The sequence below is a fragment of the Macaca fascicularis genome, chromosome 7, assembly GCF_037993035.2.
Source record: "Macaca fascicularis isolate 582-1 chromosome 7, T2T-MFA8v1.1".
Taxonomy (NCBI): Eukaryota; Metazoa; Chordata; class Mammalia; order Primates; family Cercopithecidae; genus Macaca; species Macaca fascicularis.
The window spans coordinates 98,367,429-98,386,553 of NC_088381.1; the positions used below are offsets into that span (position 1 = coordinate 98,367,429).

The following is a 19,125-nucleotide window of genomic DNA, read 5'->3' on the forward strand; positions in this document are numbered from 1 at the left end:
TTGTGTAGCTTAATACTAAAAGATATTTTAAGTTCCTTTTAAGATTTTAACACCATGATATTGTACCATGTAAATGTATAAATATCTTTTTAAAAGTAGGACTTCATAATAATCAGAATAAAGACATTCCTTCCTCCCATGCTGGCTATTCCAGCACACCCATTCTTCCTGCTATTGAACTTTTGTTTTAAGTGTTAGCCAGGAAGAATAGATGTAAATACTCGGTGTTTAGGATAGTTAAAATATGAGCATTTTTCATATGGTCTTTGTAACAAAGACATTGGCTATATTTCTCTTAGCCTTTCTGCTCAATTCATATGTGCTGTCAACAAATGGTAATTTTTAAAAATGGATCGCTATATCCTAATCTCTTTCCTTTTTTTCTACCTGTATTATTTTCATTGAATTTTTGCTGTTTCTTGAATCAGTGAGTTTCAGAATTTATTGTATACATTACCTTGAAGGATTTGTTCAATACTGATTCCTGCACTCCAGACGTCAGATTCCGAATCAGTAGATCTGGAGGATGACCTTGAGGAGTCTGCATGTTTAACTGAAAGGTTAGAAAATTCTGTGAGTTTTAAAAACACTGATTTGATCTGTCCTAGAGAGGCATTATAATGTGTTGATTAAAGACCTGGAACTGGGGCCAGATTGCCTTGGTTTGAAGCCCATCTCCACCACTTGATAGCTAGGTGACCCTGAGCAAGCTGTTTAACCTCTCTGTGCTTCATTTCCCTTTACCATATAATGAGGTTACCTACTTTGTAGATTTATTGTGAGGGTTGAATGAGTTAATATATACAAAGACCTTAGAATAGTGTGTGCCACATAGCAAATGATACATAAGTCTCCAATTACATTGAGTTACTAAACTGTAAAAACTGCATCACATACATTCATTAATCTTTACAATATTGCTGAGGTAGTTATTATCTTTAAATAAGAAAACAGGCTAAGAGTGGCTCAGTAATTTGTTCTCACACAACTAATAACACATTGGAACTGAAGTCGGAAATTAGATTTAACTCAAAAGTTTATGCTTTTTTAAAAAAGTAGTATTTCTTGCCTCTCTTCAGTCTCCTTCCAGATGTTGCTCCATAAAAATCTCTGATGGCTTCCCATTGTCTACCATATATAATTCAAATTTCTTAGCTTTCCTTTTTATTTACAGAGCCCTTCAGAGTCTGGTACCAACTTCTCTTCCCAAGGACCATCTTCATAATATTACGCCACTCTCTTCCAACCTGCTGATGTTCCACCAATGCTACTAGAATCCTCCAAATCTATCTCTTACTACATATTTATACATATTTAGCCACTGGCCTTTTTATACATATTTAGCCATTAGCCTTTTTATTTCCCCATAAGATTTTACTCAAATGGGTTTAAAGACTTCTCCAGGCCATGCTTCTTCCTCGGTGCAATTTGCTTATAAATATATAGTGCAAGACTGCCCTTGTCCTTTTAATTTTTATGTCTACAGTGCACAGTGCAGAACAATGAGTGTCATGATACTCTAGAACTGTGTATGTTAGTGAGTACTTATTATTTTAACAATTTAACACATTTTGTCTTGCGTTAATGACTGAAAAAAGTTGTTGCTTTTTTTTTGAAGGCTTGGCTTTTTTCTGAGATTATAGCATATAATTCTTTGTAGTTTAGTAGAGATTTTAGTGATAGCGTATGGTTTATAAACTTAATATGGAAAAATAAGTATTGAAATTATAGGCTCAGAAGACATTTCAAGTGGGAAAAAATCAGGAGCAATGTTTGTTAATATTCATGAATTTAATTCATGCTTTATACATATTTTCTCACTTAATCCGCACAACCATTTTATTATCTCTATATTAAGATGAAGAAACTGAGGCACCAAAAGATTTAATAACTTTTAAAATGATTTTTAAGATATTTAACTTCCTCTTGGTACAGTTATGTTTTTTTTTTTTTTTAATTATAAGAGTGGTATATGTTAGGTGTAATAAGAAGTATCTTAATTCAAAATGTTAGGAATTAAAAAACAGAAAACTTTTCCTTTTCAGTTGGAACAGTTAAGACAGTTACCTAATCTCCTTGCCCGTAGCTTTTCTTTAAAAACCTGTCCAACATTTAGGGACATCATTCTCACAACCAGTGGGTAGGGTTGGTCTAAGGAACATAAAGCCCATCCCATACCACTTCCCCCAACAAAAGTGGTACAAGTATTTATATCGGAGCTGCCTATCTGATGCAGGCTAGACCATTCATGTGATATCTTAATTTTGGAGTTAGGATATCACAAGACTATTGGAAGCCAAGCTGGAAAGGTCTTATGTGTTGCTATGACAGTGGAATCATGAAGAAACATGAAAATGGACATATGGAGCCAATGGGTGGCAGGGTGGGGGAGGATGACTCCTGTTTCCTGAGGACTAATTGTATATTTATAACTTAATGTAAACTTGTAACTTTGTTGCGTGTGTGTGTGTGTATGTGTGTGTGTGTGTGTGTGAGTGATACGGAGTCTCACTGTGTTGCCCAGGCTGGAATGCAGTGGTGCGATCTTGACTCACTGCAACCTCCGCCTCCCCAGTTTCAGTAATTCTCCTGTCTCACCCTCCCGATTAGCTGGGTTACAGGCAGCCGCCGCCACGCCCAGCTAATTTTTGTGATTTTAGTAGAGACAGGGTTTCGCCATGTTGGTCAGGCTGGTCTCAAATTCCTGACCTCAAGTGATCTGCCCGCCTAGGCCTCCGAAAGTGCTGGGATTACAGGCGTGAGCCACTGTGCCCAGCCACTGCTTTTTATCTTACACTTATCTTTTTGTTTTAAATAAAAATTGTTAACTTTTAAACAAGTATCTGGTATACAATTTGTATGCAATAAAAGTCATCCATTTTAGGGGTATAGTGCAATGAGTTTTAGTAAATGTATTCTCTTGTATGAATATACCACAGTTTGTTTTATCCATATACCATTGTTACAGTTTTTAGTTGTCACAAATAAAGTATTGACCTTTGTGATATCTTTTGTGAATAGTGCTGCTATGAATATATGTATGCAAGTTTTTGTTTGAATTGAAACATTTCAATTCTTTTGGTTATATACCTGGTGGAATTGCTGGGTGATATGGTAGTCTTGTTTAATGTGTTGTGGAATTGCCAAACTGTTTTCCGTCCTTGCTGCATCATTTCACTTTCCCACTAGCAATATGTAAGGGTTCTAATTTCTCCGTATCATCCTTAACACTTACTATTTTAGTTTGTAAAAATAATTATTATAGTACCGTAGTGGACACGGAGTGGTATCTCATTGTGGCTTTGATTTACCTATCACTAATATAATGAGCTTTTTTTCATGTGCTTGTTGGCCATTTGAATATTTTCTTTGGAGAAATGTCTATTCAGATATTTTGTTCATTTTTAAGTTGGATTACTTGTCTTTTTATTGTCGCATTGTAAGAGTTTCTAATGTATTCTAGGTACTAGACCCTTATCAGGTTATATGATTTCTGAATATTTTTTCCCATTTTGTAGATTGTCATTAGATGCATAAGTTTTATATTTTGGTAAAGTTCAATTTATTGTTTTCTTGTTCTTATGCTTTTGGCGTCATATCTCAGAAACCATTGCCAAATACAAGGTCATGAAAATTTACCGCTAGATTTTCATTTAAGAGATTTATAGTTCCGTCTTTTACATTTAGGTCTTGATCCATTTCGAGTTGATTTTTTTAATGCGTGTGAAGTAGGGGTTCAACCTCATTCCTTTTTTTTTTTTTTTTTTTTTTTTGAGATGGAGTCTCGCTCTGTTGCCCAGGCTGAAGTGCAGTGGCGCAATCTCAGCTCACTGCAAGCTCCGCCTCCTGGGTTCATGCCATTCTCCTGCCTCAGCCTCACAAGTAGCTGGGACTATAGGCACCCACCACCACACCCGGCTAGTTTTTTTGTATTTTTAGTAGAGACTGGGTTTCACCATGTTAGCCAGGATGGTCTCGATCTCCTGAGCTCATGATCTGCCTGCCTCGGCCTCCCAAAGTGCTGGGATTACAGGTGTGAGCCACCGCGCCTGGCCAACTTAATTCCTTTTTACATGGTTATCTGGTCGTCCCAGGACCATTTGTTGAAGAGACTGTTTTCTTCCCATTTAGTGGTCTTGGCACCCTTATTGAAAATCAGTTTACTATAGAGAATGTGAGTTTATTTATTTACTCTTTCTTCTTTTCCATTGATGTGTATGTCTGTCCTTGTGCCAGTACCACATTGTCTTGATTACTGTGGATTTGTAGTAAGTTTGGAATTGGAAAATTTGAATCCTCCAACTTTTTCTTTTTGGGGATCATTTTGACTATTCAGGATTCCTTGCAGTTTAGGCTTAACTTTTCCATTCCTGCAAAGAAGGCCATTGGGATTTTGACAGGAATTGTTTTAAATCTATAAATTGCTTTGGGGAGTATAACCATCTTAGTGACACAGTTTTTCAACCCATGGATGCAAAATGTCTTTTCATTTATTTAGGGTTCTTTAATTTCTTTCAGCACTGTTTTGTAGTTTTCAGTGCACAAATGTTGCACCACCATCGTTAAATTTATTACTAAGTAATTTTTATGCTATTGTAACTGGATTTGTTTACTTAATTTCCTTTTTGAATCGTTCATTGTTGTATAGAAATACAACTGATATTTGCGTGTTGATCTTGCATCCTGTAACTTAGCTGAATTCGTTTAGTAGCTCTAACAGTTTTTCATGAATTCTCTAGGAAATTCTACATATAAGATCATGCTTTCTTTGAATAGAGTTACTTCTTGCTTTCTTGCTTTAGTATTCTGAATAGACCTTCTGGTTCAGTGTTGAGTAGAAGTGGTGGAAGTGTGTGTCTTTGTTTTGTTACAGATCTTAGGTGGAAAGTGTGCGGTCTTTCACCAATAATTTTGTTAATTACAGGTTTTTCCATAGATGCTGAGGAAGTTCCCTTATATTCCTAAATGTTTGAGTGTATTTATCATTGAGTATTGTATTTTGTCAGATGTTTTTCTGCATCTATTGAGATGAGCATGTGACCTTTTCCTTTTTCTCAATTAAAATGCTATATTATATTGATTGATTTCCATATGTTGAACCACCTTTGCATTTCTGGGATAAATCCCACTTGGTTGTGGTACAAAATTTTCTTTATCAGAATTCAGTTTGCTGGCAGTTTGTTAAGGATATATGCATCTATGTTCATAACAGATACTGGCTTGTAGTTTTCTTTTCTGTGATGTCTTTTTCTGGCTTTGGTATCAGGGTATTGGTGGCTTCATAAAATGAGTTGGGAAGTGTCCTCATATCTTTTGGAGGGGTTTGAGAAAGAATGGGTGCCAATTTTTCTTTAAAGGTTTAGTAGGGTTTCAGCTACTCAGGAGACTGAGGCAGGAGAATTGCTTTAACCTGGGATGCGAAGGTTGCAGTGAGTCGAGATAGCGCCACTGCCCTCCAGCCTGGGCGACAGAGTGAGACTCCATCTCGGGGGGGGATACAAAAAAAAATATTTAATAAGGTTCACCAGTGAACCCATCTGGGCTAGGACTTTTATTTGTTGGGAGATTTTTCATTAGTGATTCAATCCCTTGTTTGTAGATTTGTTGAAATTTTCTATTTCTTCTTGTCACTTTTGTTTATTTAACCTATTGTTTTAATTTGTTAACTAACTTCTTAGAGTACAATTGTTCATAATAGTCCCATTTAATTCTTTTTATTTCTATTAGGTCTGTAGCAGTGTCACACTTTGATTTCTTCTGATTTAGTAATTTGAGTCTTCTTTTTTCTCTGGATCATCTAACCATTTTCAATTTTGTCGATCTTTTCAAGCAATTTTTATTTCATTGATTCTCAATTTAAAAATTTTTTATTACATTATCTGGACTCTAAATTATTTCCTTCTTTCTGCTAGCTTTGGGTTTAGTTTGGTCTTTTTCTAGTTTCTTTGGGCATAAAGTTGAGATACTGTTTTGGGGGCTTGATTTTATTTATCTCTAAGTATTTTCTAATTTCCCTTGTGATTTCTTTTTTGACCTTTTGTCTATTTAAAGTTGTGTTATTTAATCTGCATATGTTTCTCAATTTTCCAGTTTTCCTTTTCTTACTGATTTCTGGTTTCATTCTGTAGTCATTGGAGAAGATATTTGGTATGATTTCAGTCTTGTAAAATGTATTATTTTGTGGTCTAACATATGATCTGTCCACGGATATTGTTCCACGTGCATTTGAGAAGAATGTTTCATTCTGTTGTTGTAGGGTGTATATGTCTGTTAAGTCTAAACTATTTCTCCTTTCATTTCTGTCAAATTTTGCCTCATATATTTTGGGGCTCTTATTAGGTGGGTTTGTGTTTATAATTGTCATGTCTTCTTGATGTCATGTCTTCTATAATTGTCATGTCTTGATGGATTGAGCTTTTTAGTCAGTCTTTATTGTCCTTTGAGTCCTTTAACAATCTTCAACTTAAAACCTATTTTGTCTGATATTAGTATAAACACCCAAGCTTACTTTTGATTACTGTTTGTACGAAGTATCTTATTCTGTCCTTTTACTTTCCATCTATTTGTGTTTTGTGATCTATAGCTTGACTCTAGTAGATAGTGTATGTATGGATTTTTAAAAAATTCATTCTGTCAACCTTTGCCTTTTAATTGAAGAGTGTAATTCATTTACATTTAATTACTGTTAAGGAAGGATTTCTGCCATTTTAGTATTTGTTTTCTATATGTCATATCTTTTCTGTTCTTCATGTCTTTCATTATTGCCTTTTGTTTACTTGATTTGTGTAGTGTACCATTTTGATTCCCTTCTCATTACCTTTTCTGCACGTATTTTTTAGTTATATTCTTAGTGGCTATCTTGGGGATTATAATTAATATCTTAAGCTTATAACAACCTAGTTTGAATTGGTACCCACTTAGCTTTCATAGTATACAAAAATTACACTTCTGTTTATCTCATCCTTCTTCCTAAATGTTATTGTGTCAAATTACATTTTTATATTTTTTGCTCATTTTACATTTATACATAATGTGCCCAATAACATTGCTTTATATTTATTTTACGTGTTTTTCTTTTAAATCATATAGAAGAGGCCGGGCGCGGTGGCTCAAGCCTGTAATCCCAGCACTTTGGGAGGCCGAGACGGGCGGATCACGAGGTCGGGAGATCGAGACCATCCTGGCTAACATGGTGAAACCCCGTCTCTACTAAAAAATACAAAAAACTAGCCGGGCGAGGTGGCGGGCGCCTGTAGTCCCAGCTACTTGGGAGGCTGAGGCAGGAGAATGGCGTGAACCTGGGAGGCGGAGCTTGCAGTGAGCTGAGATCCGGCCACTGCACTCCAGCCTGGGCGGCAGAGCGAGACTCCGTCTCAAAAAAAAAAAAAAAAAAAATCATATAGAAAAAAGAGAATTACCAAAAGTGCAGTAATACTACTGGCTTATATATTTGCTTCTGTAGTTACCTTTACTGGTGTTTTTATTTCCTCATAGGACTTTGAGTTACTGTCTGGTATCCCATTAGCATCTCTAGTAGATCTACTAAAAGATTCCCTTTCACCCTAGACCCCAGGTCTACCAGACCTGAGAAACAGCCATCCTTATCTGTCTCCTGGATGATTTTCCAAAGAATATAATGTAAACTTTTAAGAAACTTTTTATTGAGGTATAATATATGTGCCAAATAAATTTTAAGTACAAAATTTTGTTCATTGTAAAAAAAATTCAAACGATGCCAAAATTTATAAGGAATTAAAAGAAAAAGCCCCTACCCATTCTCTCTTCCCAGGGATAACCACCATTAACAGTTAGGGACCTAGAAACTTTATGGTCTTTCTTGATCTCAGAAACTTCTGATCTTTCTGAGTTCCTTTCACCCTTCCTTTTCGCCATCAAATGACTTCTTCTACTTTGCGTGTAAGAACCCTAATAGGTAAGTATTATCATCTCCATTGGACCCAAGGCAGAGCCAGGAGTTCAAACACAAAATGTATGATTCAAGTGTGGTGTTCTTTCTACCATGTTCCTCTGCGTGGGTCCTGTCTAGAATCTTAGAGTTTAATTGCTCTGTCACATAAGGTAGCAGATACATTGTCCTGTTAAGATATAACTAAGGCCTTATTTTTTTAGACGGGAGAAGACCTGGTCATGTGGCAGCTGTGACAGAATAGCGTTTATTGCCTGAACCGTAGTAAAAAAGATGCCACCTGCTTTAAGAAGGGTAGTTTGGATTGGGCTGGTTATTTAGAGCCTGACTTGGTCAGTGGAAGGGGCTAGGACTGGAATAAGAGCTGCCCACTGGGTCAGAGTTAGGACAAGCTGGTGAAGGGGGGAATTATATTACTGTCTGATTATCCAATCCAAGGAGTTTTATATAATCCAACCAAATGGCAGAATCAGCAAGAGCAACTTCCAGAAGAAATTCCTGACATTCCCCTGACATCCCAGGCTTTCACACGCTGTTGTGCCTTTGCACACACTCTACTTAGAATGCTTTTTCTGCGTTGTCTGCTCAGCATATTTATCTTTCACAATTACGTTATAATATCACCACCTCTATAAGACTACACCGCATGTGGGTGAAATATTTGTTTACTTGCCTGCCTCCCATGTGAGTATGTGTACTGATCTTCACTATTGAAACATAGTTTTGCTGCAGATAGGATTCTTTGCTGACAGGTTTGGGTTTTTTTCCTGTCTTTCAGCACTTTAAATATGTCATCTCACTGTCTTCTGGAACTCTATGGTTTCTAATGAGAAATTGGCTCTTAATCTTATTGGGGATATTTTGTATGTGTTAATCACTTCTTTCTTGCTGCTTTCAAGATTCTTTGTCTTTATTTTTGTCAGTTGGACTATACTGTGTCTCAATGTGGAACTCCTAGAATTTGTCCTGATTAAAGATCTTGAGCTTCTTAAAAGAATGTATAGATTGAAGTCTTACATGTATAGATTTCAGTCTTACATGAAATTTGGGAAGGTTTTGGCTATTATTTCTTCAAACATTCTTTCTGTTCCACTTTCTGTGGTCCTTCTTGGACTCCTATTAAGCATATATTGGTATGCTTGATAGTATCTCGTAGTCTCTTGGGCTCTGTTTCTTTTTCCTTTTTTTCCTTCCTGCTCTTCAGACTGGATAATTTCAACTAACCTGTCTTCAAGTTCACTGATTCTTTCTCCTGACTGCTCAAACGTACTGTTAAACCTCTGTAATGAATTTATTATTTCAGTTATTATACTTTACAGCTGCAGAATTTCTATTTCCTTATCATTTCTGCTGCTTTATTGACATTCTCTCTTTGTTGAGACCTTGTTGAGTGTGAGTTTTTTGCCAGGTTTTTCTGTGTTTCTAGGGAGGTACAGACCTGCAGAGCCCCTTGCTCCACCATTTTTGTTGATGTGTTCTGTATTACTGAATTTGAAGAGTTTTTCAAAAAATATATTGTGGCTCTAACTAAGTCCTTTATCAGATTATGATTTGCAAAAACTTTCTCAGTCTGAGGCTTGTCTTATTCTCTTAACAGTGTCTTTTGATGAGCAGACGATACTAACTTTAAGTGTAGTTTGTCTTTTTTTGTCTTGTGCTTTTGGTATTGTATCTAAGAAATCTTATGTAACATAAAGTCACAGAAATTTTCTCCTGTGTGTTTTTTCTAGAATTTTTATAGTTTACATTTTATAGGTTTACATTTTGTATTTAGAACTGTAATTCATTTTGAGTTCATTTTTTGTGAGACTTAAGTATTCTTGTGGGTGTTGTAGTGTTTTTTTTTTCTATTTTAATTTGCATTTCCTTTATGACCAGTCATGTTCATATTTTCTTTTGCTTGTTGGCTATGTTGTGTTTTTTTTTTTTTTTTTTAAGTGTCTGGTCAGATCTTTTGTCCATTTTGTTCATTTTATTGTGATGTCTTCTGTTTGAGTTATAAGCATTCTTTATACATTATGGATATAAATCCTTTGTCAGGTTATATGTTTTGCCAATGTTTATTCCCCATCTGTGTTTTGCCTTTTTCCTTGCTTAACTATGTCTTTTGATTAGAAAGTTGTTAATTTTGATGTTTAATTCATCAGTGTTTTCTGTGATTCAATTTCCTCAGAAATCTTTGCCAAACCCCAAGATCATGAAGAATCTTCCCTATGTTTTCTTTTAGAAGTTTTTTTTCTTGTGATCCAATTTGAATTAACTTTTAATATATGAGGTCAATGTTCTTCCCCCACCCTCTGCCCAAAACATTAAGTTATTTCAATACTATTTATTGAATAGACTACCATTTGAATACAGTGAATTACCTTGGTATCTTTGTTGAAAAGCAATTGTCTGGGTCTGTTTCTGGCCTTTCCCTTGTGTTCTATTGAGCTATATGTCTGTCTTGATTAATGTAGCTCTATAAGAAGTCATGAAATCACATAGTTGGAGACCACTGACTTTTTCTTTTTAAAAACGTTTTTGCTATTACAAGGCCTTCGCATTTTTATGTAGGTTTTAGAATCAGCATGCCAGTTTCTTTAAAAAAAAAAAAAAAAAACCTGCTGGGGATTTTGGTTGGGATTGGTCTTTCATTTCTCTCAGCAATGTTTTGTAGCTTTTCAGAGTGTAGTCTTTTTGCACATCTTTTACTAAGTTTTTACCCATTACGAATAGAATTGTTCTCTAATTTTCTGATTAATTCTTGCTGCTATACAGATTTGCCTTGTTTCGTTAGAACTTGTTAAAGTCACTTATTCTTGTAAATGTGTTGGTAGGATTTTCTTTGTAGATGACCATATGTGAAAACAGTTTTACTTCATCCTTCACAGTTTTGTCTTCTTTTCCCTTGGAGTACACTGTTGAATCAGAGATTAAGGTGAACATTTGTAGATTCCCTTTGCTAGGTTGAAAAAATTTATTTTACCCACAGTTTGCTTTACAGTTTTGTTATGATTGGATATTGACATTTGACAGATGCCCTTTTGTATCTGTTGAGATTGCCTCGCAGTACAATGTGGAAATTAATGCACATTTGTAGATGCCCTTTATTAGGTTGAGAAAATTCCCGTCTGTTTCTGGTTTGTTTTACAGTTTTATCATGATTGGTTGTTGAATTTTGTCAGATGCTCTTTCTGCATCTATTGAGATGATAATACTTTTTTCCCCTTTATTTTATTAACATGGTGTATTACTTTAATTTTCAGATGATATCTAATGTTACATTTCTAAGATAAACCCAGTTAAGATATATTATCCTTTTTTTTTAATTAAAAGAAAAACTACCGATGATTGACTAAATTTGCCAGGTACTCTCATGGCATTTATGTGTTGCTTCTAATTCTTACAATAACCTGTAATTAGCTTCTAGCTTGAGGGATGGTAAAATTGAGGCTGAGGTCTCAGGAAAAAATATATAGAACACGAAGGAAAGTCTAAACTTCATACCTTCAATGCCCCTAGTCCTCTTTCTACTATACCATGCTACTTTTTGTAATAATTTATAGTTAAAAAATATTGAAGATCATACTGTTGTTTTATGTACTTTTTTTTTTTGATGGAGGTCTCACTGTGTCGCTCAAGGTGAACTCAAATTTCTGAGCTCAAGCAATCCTCCTGCTTCAGCCTCTCAAGTAGCTGGGACTACAGGTGCATACCACTGTGCCTGGCTTTTATGTACATTTTTGAGATATATATATTTCCTAGAATGTGAATAATTGATTCATGAAAAAAAAAATTCTAATAGCTTTTAACCTCTACCATTCAATGTCTTTCTTCTAATTTTATCTTTGCTGTTACTGTGAACCCAAGTTACTAACAAATCTTTAAGAGTATTTTTTTTGTCTCCAAATTTGTAGGAGCACCTAAAGTGTATTAACTATCTATCCCGAGGTAGCATGGGTGTATTAGTCACAGTTCTCCAGAGAAACAGAAACAATAGGATATACATTTGTGTGTGTGTGTGTGTGTGTGTGTGTGTGTGTGTGTGTGTGAAGAGGAGAGGGAAGGATTGATTAATTTATAAGGTACTGACTCACATGATTGTGTAGTGTGAACAGCCCCATTGTCTGCAAACTGGAGACCCAGGAAAGTCCTGCGGTGTAGTTTGAATGTCTAGAGCCAAAGAGCTGATGGTATAGGTGCCAGTTCCGATATGAAAGCCTGAAAACCAGGAACACCAAGGACAGAAGATTGATGTCCTACCTCAAGCAGTCAGACAGAGAGCAAATTTAACCTTTTTCTGCCTTCTGGTTTTATTCAGGCCCTCAGTGGACTAGCTAATGTCTACCCACACTGGGGATGGCCGTCTGCTTTACTTAATTCACCAGTTCAAATGCTGATCTTTTCCAGAAACACTCTCACAGACACATCCAGACGTAAGTTTAACCAGTTATCTGGGCATCCTGTGGCCTGGTAAAGATAACACATAAAATTAACCATCACACTGGGTTAGTCGTGATCTTGAATTTTTTGGGAATGTTTTATATTACTTTTAATTCAATTATTTTTAAACCTTTTTTATTTTGAAATAATTCTAAAGTTACAGGAAAGTTGCAAGAAAAGTACAAAGAACTACATATGTCCTTACCTAGATTAACCACTTTTTATTATTTTCCACATTCACTTTATCATTCTGCAGTGTTGTACATTTGCATGTACTTTCCCTTTTCTGAACCGTTGGAGAGTAGGTTGCATATGTCTGGTCCCCCTACCCCTTAATACTTCAGTATTTCCTAAGAACAGCGATAGTCTACTGAATAACCTAAGTATGGATACCAATTTCAGGAAATTTAGCATAAATAAAATACTTTCAACAATATATTGTTTTGGTCAATTGCCTCAATGACATCCTTTGGAGCAGTTTTATTCCCCAGTGCAGGATACAGACCAGGATCCTTCATGCATTTGTAGTAAATAAAATACAGTTCATTTTTGTTTTTAGGTTTGGGGGTACATGTGAAGGTTTGTTACATAGGTAAACAACATGTCACAGGGATTTGTTGCACATACTATTTCATCACCCAAGTTTTAATCCCAATAGCCAATAGTTATCTTTGCTGCTCCTCGCCCTCCTCCCACCCTCCTGCATCAGGTAGATGCCATGTCTCTTGTTTCCTTCTTTGTGTTCATGAGTTCTTAACATGTAGCTCCCACTTACAAGTGATAACATGCGATATTTGGTTTTTTGTTCCTGTGTTACTGTTCTAAGGATGATAGCCTCGGGCTCCATCCATGTTCCTGCAAAAGACATGATCTTATTCTTTTTTATGGCTGCGCAACATTTTATGGTGTATTTGTACCACATTTTCTTTATCTGTTCTGTCATTGATGAGCATTTAGGCTGATTCCATGTCTTTGCTATTGTGAATAGTGGTGCAGTAAACATTCGTGTGCATATATCTTTATGGTAGAATGATTTATAGTCCCCTGGCTATATACCCAGTAATGAGATTGTTTTGTAAAATGGTAGTTCTGCTTTTAGCTCTTTGAGGAATTGCCATACTGCTTTCCACAGTGTTGAACTAATTTACACTCCCACCAACAGCATACAAGTGTTTCCTTTTCTCCACAACCTTACCCGCATCTGTTATTTTTTGACTTTGTGATAGTAGCCATTCTGACTGGTGTGAGATGGTATCTCATTGTGGTTTTGATTTGCATTTCTCTAATGATTAGTGATGTTGAGCTTTTTTTCATATGCTTGTTGGCCACGTATATGTCTTCTTTTGAGAAGTATCTGCTTATATCCTTCGGCCACTTTTTAATGGGGTTGTTTTTCTCTTGTAAATTAAAGTTCCTTATAAATGCTTTTGATGAAATTCAACACCCCTTCATGTTAAAAACTCTCAATAAACTAAGTATTGAAGGAACATGCCTCAAAATAATGAGAGCCATCTGTGACAGACCCACAGCCAACATTATACGGAATGGGCAAAAGCTAGAAGCATTCCTCTTGAAAACCAACACAAGACAAGGATACTCTCTCTCACCACTTCAACATAGTGTTGGGAGTCCTAGCCAGAGCAATCAGGCAAGAGAAAGAAATAAAGGGCATCCAAATAGGAAGAGAGGAAGTCAAACTATCTCCGCAGATGACATGATTCTGTATCTAGAAAACCCCTTAGTCTTGGCCCAAAAGCTTTTCCAGCTGATAAACAACTTCAGCAAAGTTGCAGGATGCAAAATCAGCATTCAAAAATCACTAGCATTCCTATACACCAAAAACAGCCAAACCTAGAGCCAAATCAGAAAGGCAATCCCGTTCACAGTGGCTGCAGAAAGAATGAATTACCTAGGAATACAGCTAACAAGGGAGGTGAAAGATCTCTACAGTGAGAATTACAAAGCACTGCTCAAAGAAATCAGAGAAAACACAAACAAATGGAAAAACATCCCATGTTCATGGATAGGAAGAATCAATACCATTAAAATGGCTATACTGCCCAGAACAATGTACAGATTCACTGCTATTCCTATCAAACTACCAATAACATTCTTCACAAAACTAGAAAAAGCTGTTTTAAAATTCATATGAAACCAAAAAAGAGCGCAAATAGCCAAGGCAATCCTAAGCAAAAAGAACAAAGCTGGAGGCATCACATTACCCATCTTCAAACTATACTACAAGGCTACAGTAACCAAAACAGCATAGTACTGGTACAGAAACAGACACATCAACCAGTGGAACACAATAGAGAGCCCAGAAATGAGGCCGCACATCTGCGACCGTCTGATCTTTGACAAAACTGACAATAAACAAGCAATAGGGAAAAGACTCCCTCTTTATTAAATGGTGCTGGGATAACTGGCTAGCCATATGCAGAAGATTGAAGCTGGACCCCTTCCTAACACGATGCACAAAAACCAACTCAAGATGGATTAAAGACTTAAATGTAAAACCCAAAACTATAAAAACCCTGGAAGACAACCTAGGCAGTATCATCCTGGAATAGGAATGGGCAAAGATTTCATGACAAGGACTCCAAAACCAATCATAACAAACGCAAAAGTTGACAAGTGGGATCTAGTTAAACTTAAGAGTTTCTGCACAGCAGAAGAAACTACCAACGGAGTAAACAGACAACTTACAGAATAGGAGAAAATGTTTGCAAACTGCATCTGACAAGCATCATGTTTTATTATGCAGTGCTGAATCAGAAAAATTAATTCTTTGCTATGTATAGGACATCCAAAGACAACATTTCTGAGTTGTAAAGAGAAAGAATTTAGAGTACATCAAATAATGCAATGCACAGACTAAGTTGAACCTTTCTGATTAGTGATTTAAATAAAGTCATTTCTATAGCAAGAATGTTCATTTCTTAAAAATGCTAGATTAAAAAAATCAATCTATTTCTCTTTCAAGTGCCTGATTCCAGCATGTTTTCTGTATATTCAATGTCACCTTTTTCAGTAAGATTAGGCACTTTAGAAAATGTTGGATGGGGCCAGGCACGGTGGCTCACGCCTGTAATCCCAGCACTTTGGGAGGCTGAGGCAGGCAGATCATGAGGTCAAGAGATTGAGACCATCCTGGCCAACATGATGAAACCCTGTCTCTACTAAAAATACAAAAATTAGCTGGGTGTGGTGGGGCACGCCTGTAGTCCCAGCTACTTGGGAGGCTAAGGCAGAACAATCACTTGAACCCAGGAGGTGGAGGTTGCAGTAAGCCGAGATTGTGTCACTGCACTCCAGCCTGGCAACAGAACGAGACTTTGTCTCAAAAAAAAAAAAAAAAAAGAGGAAAAAAATGTTGGGTGGTTAGGATCTGTTTATTTATTCAAATGTTAGCCGTTTGAATAAATTCTGGCTGGAATGAGAAGGAATTTGACTTACTTTTTTGTATTAGTTATCTGTTGTCATGTAACAAATAACTCCAGATAACTCCAGAACTTGCTGGTTTTAAATAATAAACATTTAATTACTGATAGTTTCTTTTGATCGGGAATTTGGGAGTTGCTTTGCTGTGTGGTTCTGGCTTAGGGTCTTGTATGAAGTTGCTCTCAGGCTGTTAGCCAAACTGCAGTCGTATGAAGGCTTGATTGAGGCTAGAGGATTCACTTCTAACATGGTTTATTCACATGACAGAAGGTAGAATGCCTCCATTCCTTACCAACTGGATGTCTCCATGGTGTATGCCATTTTTATGACACGGCAGCTGTCTTCCTCCATAGCATATGATCCATGATAGTGAGGAGGAAGTCACAATGCCTTTTATGACATTGTCATTTCTGCCACAGTCTTTTTGGTTGAAGCAAGTTAGCAAGCACTAAGCACATCTACAATCAAGGAGAGGGGCAGGCCCTACCTTTTGAAGGAAGAAGTATGAAAGTGTATCACTGACTGATCAAGTAGAGGTAAGCAGTGGAGGACACTCAGAATACTTTTTGACAGAAGGTATTAATTAAATTGTTGATTTTCCAGGGAAGGGAATGGTTTTATTTTGTTTCTAAAGCCCAATCTGTTATTAAGACTTGGACTGTTATTAAAATATACACTTAGATACCATTTTTTTAAAATTCTACTTGGGAAGTCTTAAAATTCATATTCTTGAAGGAAAACATCTAAAACAAATTATAAAATTCAACTCTAAAATACGTAAATAGTATTTTTTGCTAAGGTTTTGTTTTGGAGACTTGTTTGAAATAAAGTGATCCTCATTCATAGTTAGAAACAAAAGTTATATTGCACATACTAGGTATTAGGAAGAAGGCTAATGTGAACTGATCAAAAGTATGAATTATGGATTGCCTTTAGAATATTCAACTTTTAGGTAACTTGATATTGTTATAATTTCAAGCTTAGAGAAAAGTTGTAAGAATAGCATAAGGAACTCCTATATATCCTTTATCTAGATTCATTAATTGTTCATTTTGTGCCATTTGTGTTATTCTTTGTCTCATCCTAGCCCAGTCAGCCTAACACCACCAGGGATAAACCAGTAGTCTGATAAAATTAAATTTATTGACCCACTCCAGTGAGAGAGAGTGCAAAGGAGAGGAACCACAGGGCTTCTTACCAAACGGAGTTACAGTAGATTTCGTACAGGATTTTGGAGAAGGATAGCATTTAGGTAAAATTTAAATGCCCTACATTTTGTGGTGTCTAGATTGAATGACAGTGTAGACGTAAATCTGTGTTGTCGAATGACTAAAACATCCTTTATAAATTAAACTTTTTATGTTTACTCTAAGTGAAGTACTATTGTGTGTTTATGGAATTTTCTGCAATAAATTCATGTGTATGGATTGATTTATGATACGTTGAATTCATCACCAAAGGTTGAATTGTAGAGAAGTCCTTTAAGAGGAGGCATTTTATCTTCCTATTATATTATCAATTTTAAGATGGATTCACCCCTTCTACACACACACTTCTTTCCATATGGGTATTCAGTTTTTCTAGTACCATTTGTTTAAAAGATTTTATCTTCCTTCGTTGAATTGCTTTGGTGTCTTTGTTGAAAATGACTGGAAAAATATGGATCTGTTTCTGAGTTTTATTGAGAACTGGTCTTAGATGTATCAGCATGTTTAAAATGATGTTCTATAGCTTGTGATCCTCAATCAGTTTGTTCACTTAAGGCAGTTCTGCAGTTATTGTTTGAAAATGTATAAACATCAAAAGCGCCATCATATACCTGTAGAGAATTACTAGTGCCTCTAAAAGAAAGAAGAGAAAGAAAAAAAAAAATCCAAGAGACAATAAAGGAGTGCTCCTTTAACCCTACATTAATAGTTGTGGAGTGGAGCTAGGAAAAATAGTAGTCTAGACCTACTTAACTCCAAAGCCCCCTTAAAACTGGGCTCTTAGTTGTTTTATACATTCTTTTAAGAATACCAATCTTGATGGCATAGACTATGATTTTGTAAGGAATAAAAAAATATTGAAGGCTTAGAGTCAAAGCCATTTAAGAAATTTGGACTATGACTTTAGGAAAACATGGAAATGCATATGAGCGAATCTATGTTTAAATCCGAAACACTTTTTACAGTCAGTATGAAATATAAATTCTGATTGTAAGGAAGCATTGTATCAGTTTAATTTGGTTAATCAGTCTTCATAAAATAATCTGTGTCCTACATTTTGTGGTGTCTTAGATTTCATGAAATCTGATAACAATTTTTATTTGTCGTTTTCACTCTTTGATATATAATATTCTGTATTATTTTTGTGCTCTTTCATTATTTTCATGTGAAGTGCCATGGTGTAATCTGCAGTCACTCAGCTATGGATTAGTGTATTCCCACCAACTAACTCCTTGACCTTGGACAGGTGTTTAACCTTTCTGAGAACTGGTTTTTGCAACTATAAATGAGGTTATATTTACCTAGTGGCATTAAGATGTTTATTCTTTTCCACTTAAATACCAAGAGATTGCACATACATTATACTTAAATTTCATTAACATTTCTAGTAGGCTAGAAATGTTCATATACACTTGGTAAAGTGAAACATTAATGTTATTAAGATGTCAGTCTTCCTTTCTTTGATCTTTTAGAAAAAAGTTATATTTCAGTAATGATTGTAAGTATTTTTATTTGTTTAACTAGTGGGGAGTGAAGAGATAGGGACAGACCAGTGTCTTTCAGTATGTAAATGGTTGAGCACCACTGTACTAGAAGAGGTAATGAGACAGTCAGGTGCCTGCAGTCCTATATAGAATCCTGGCAAATGCAACAGCCACAAATATGGTATAGACTAATCAAGGATTGTTTTTGTTTTTTGTTGTTGTTTTTGAGACGGAGTTTCACTCTTGTTGCCAAAGCTAGAGTGCAGTGATGTGATCTTGGCTCACTGCAACCTCCACCTCCCGAATTCAAGCAATTCTCCTGCCTCAGCCTCCCAAGTAGCTGGGATTACAGGCGCATGCCACTACGCCCTGCTAACTTTTTGTATTTTTAGTAGAAACGGGGTTTCACCGTGTTAGCCAGGCTAGTCTCGAACTCCTGACCTCAGGTGATCCACCCGCCTCAGCCTCCCAAAGTGCTGGGACTACAGGTGTGAGCCACTGCACCCAGCCACAGGATTGTTTTATAGGCTGCATAAATATGAATGGCATTGCTATTGATGATGGTTTTTTTCTTTTTTCCTAAATGATGAACAATTCTGGCTAAAGCTTTGAAGAAAACTTAAATAGAAATTTCCTTGAT

General features: G+C 36.0%; 1 protein-coding gene and 1 long non-coding RNA gene across 10 annotated transcripts in view; one reads left to right on the forward strand and one right to left on the reverse strand.

Annotated features, from left to right (window-relative positions):
• LOC135971951 (uncharacterized) overlaps window positions 1-12,130 on the reverse strand; it is a 127,074-nt gene extending 114,944 nt beyond the window's left edge. The window contains exons 1-2 of the long non-coding RNA XR_010588393.1: window positions 12,007-12,130; window positions 458-553 (exon numbers count right to left, since the gene is read on the reverse strand). This is a non-coding gene — a long non-coding RNA (uncharacterized lncRNA). The remainder of the gene's footprint in view (window positions 1-457; window positions 554-12,006) is intronic.
• Window positions 1-19,125, forward strand: part of G2E3 (G2/M-phase specific E3 ubiquitin protein ligase) — a 60,090-nt gene that overhangs the window by 1,120 nt on the left and 39,845 nt on the right. For 2 of the 9 annotated variants that reach the window (XR_012415693.1, XM_045396255.3), the window contains exon 2: window positions 429-560. The exons of 5 other annotated variants lie outside the window; for them this stretch is intronic. The gene's annotated coding sequence lies outside the window, so the exon portion shown is untranslated. The remainder of the gene's footprint in view (window positions 1-428; window positions 561-19,125) is intronic. 2 more of the 9 variants (XR_012415694.1, XM_015453269.4) reach the window with 1 other exon arrangement.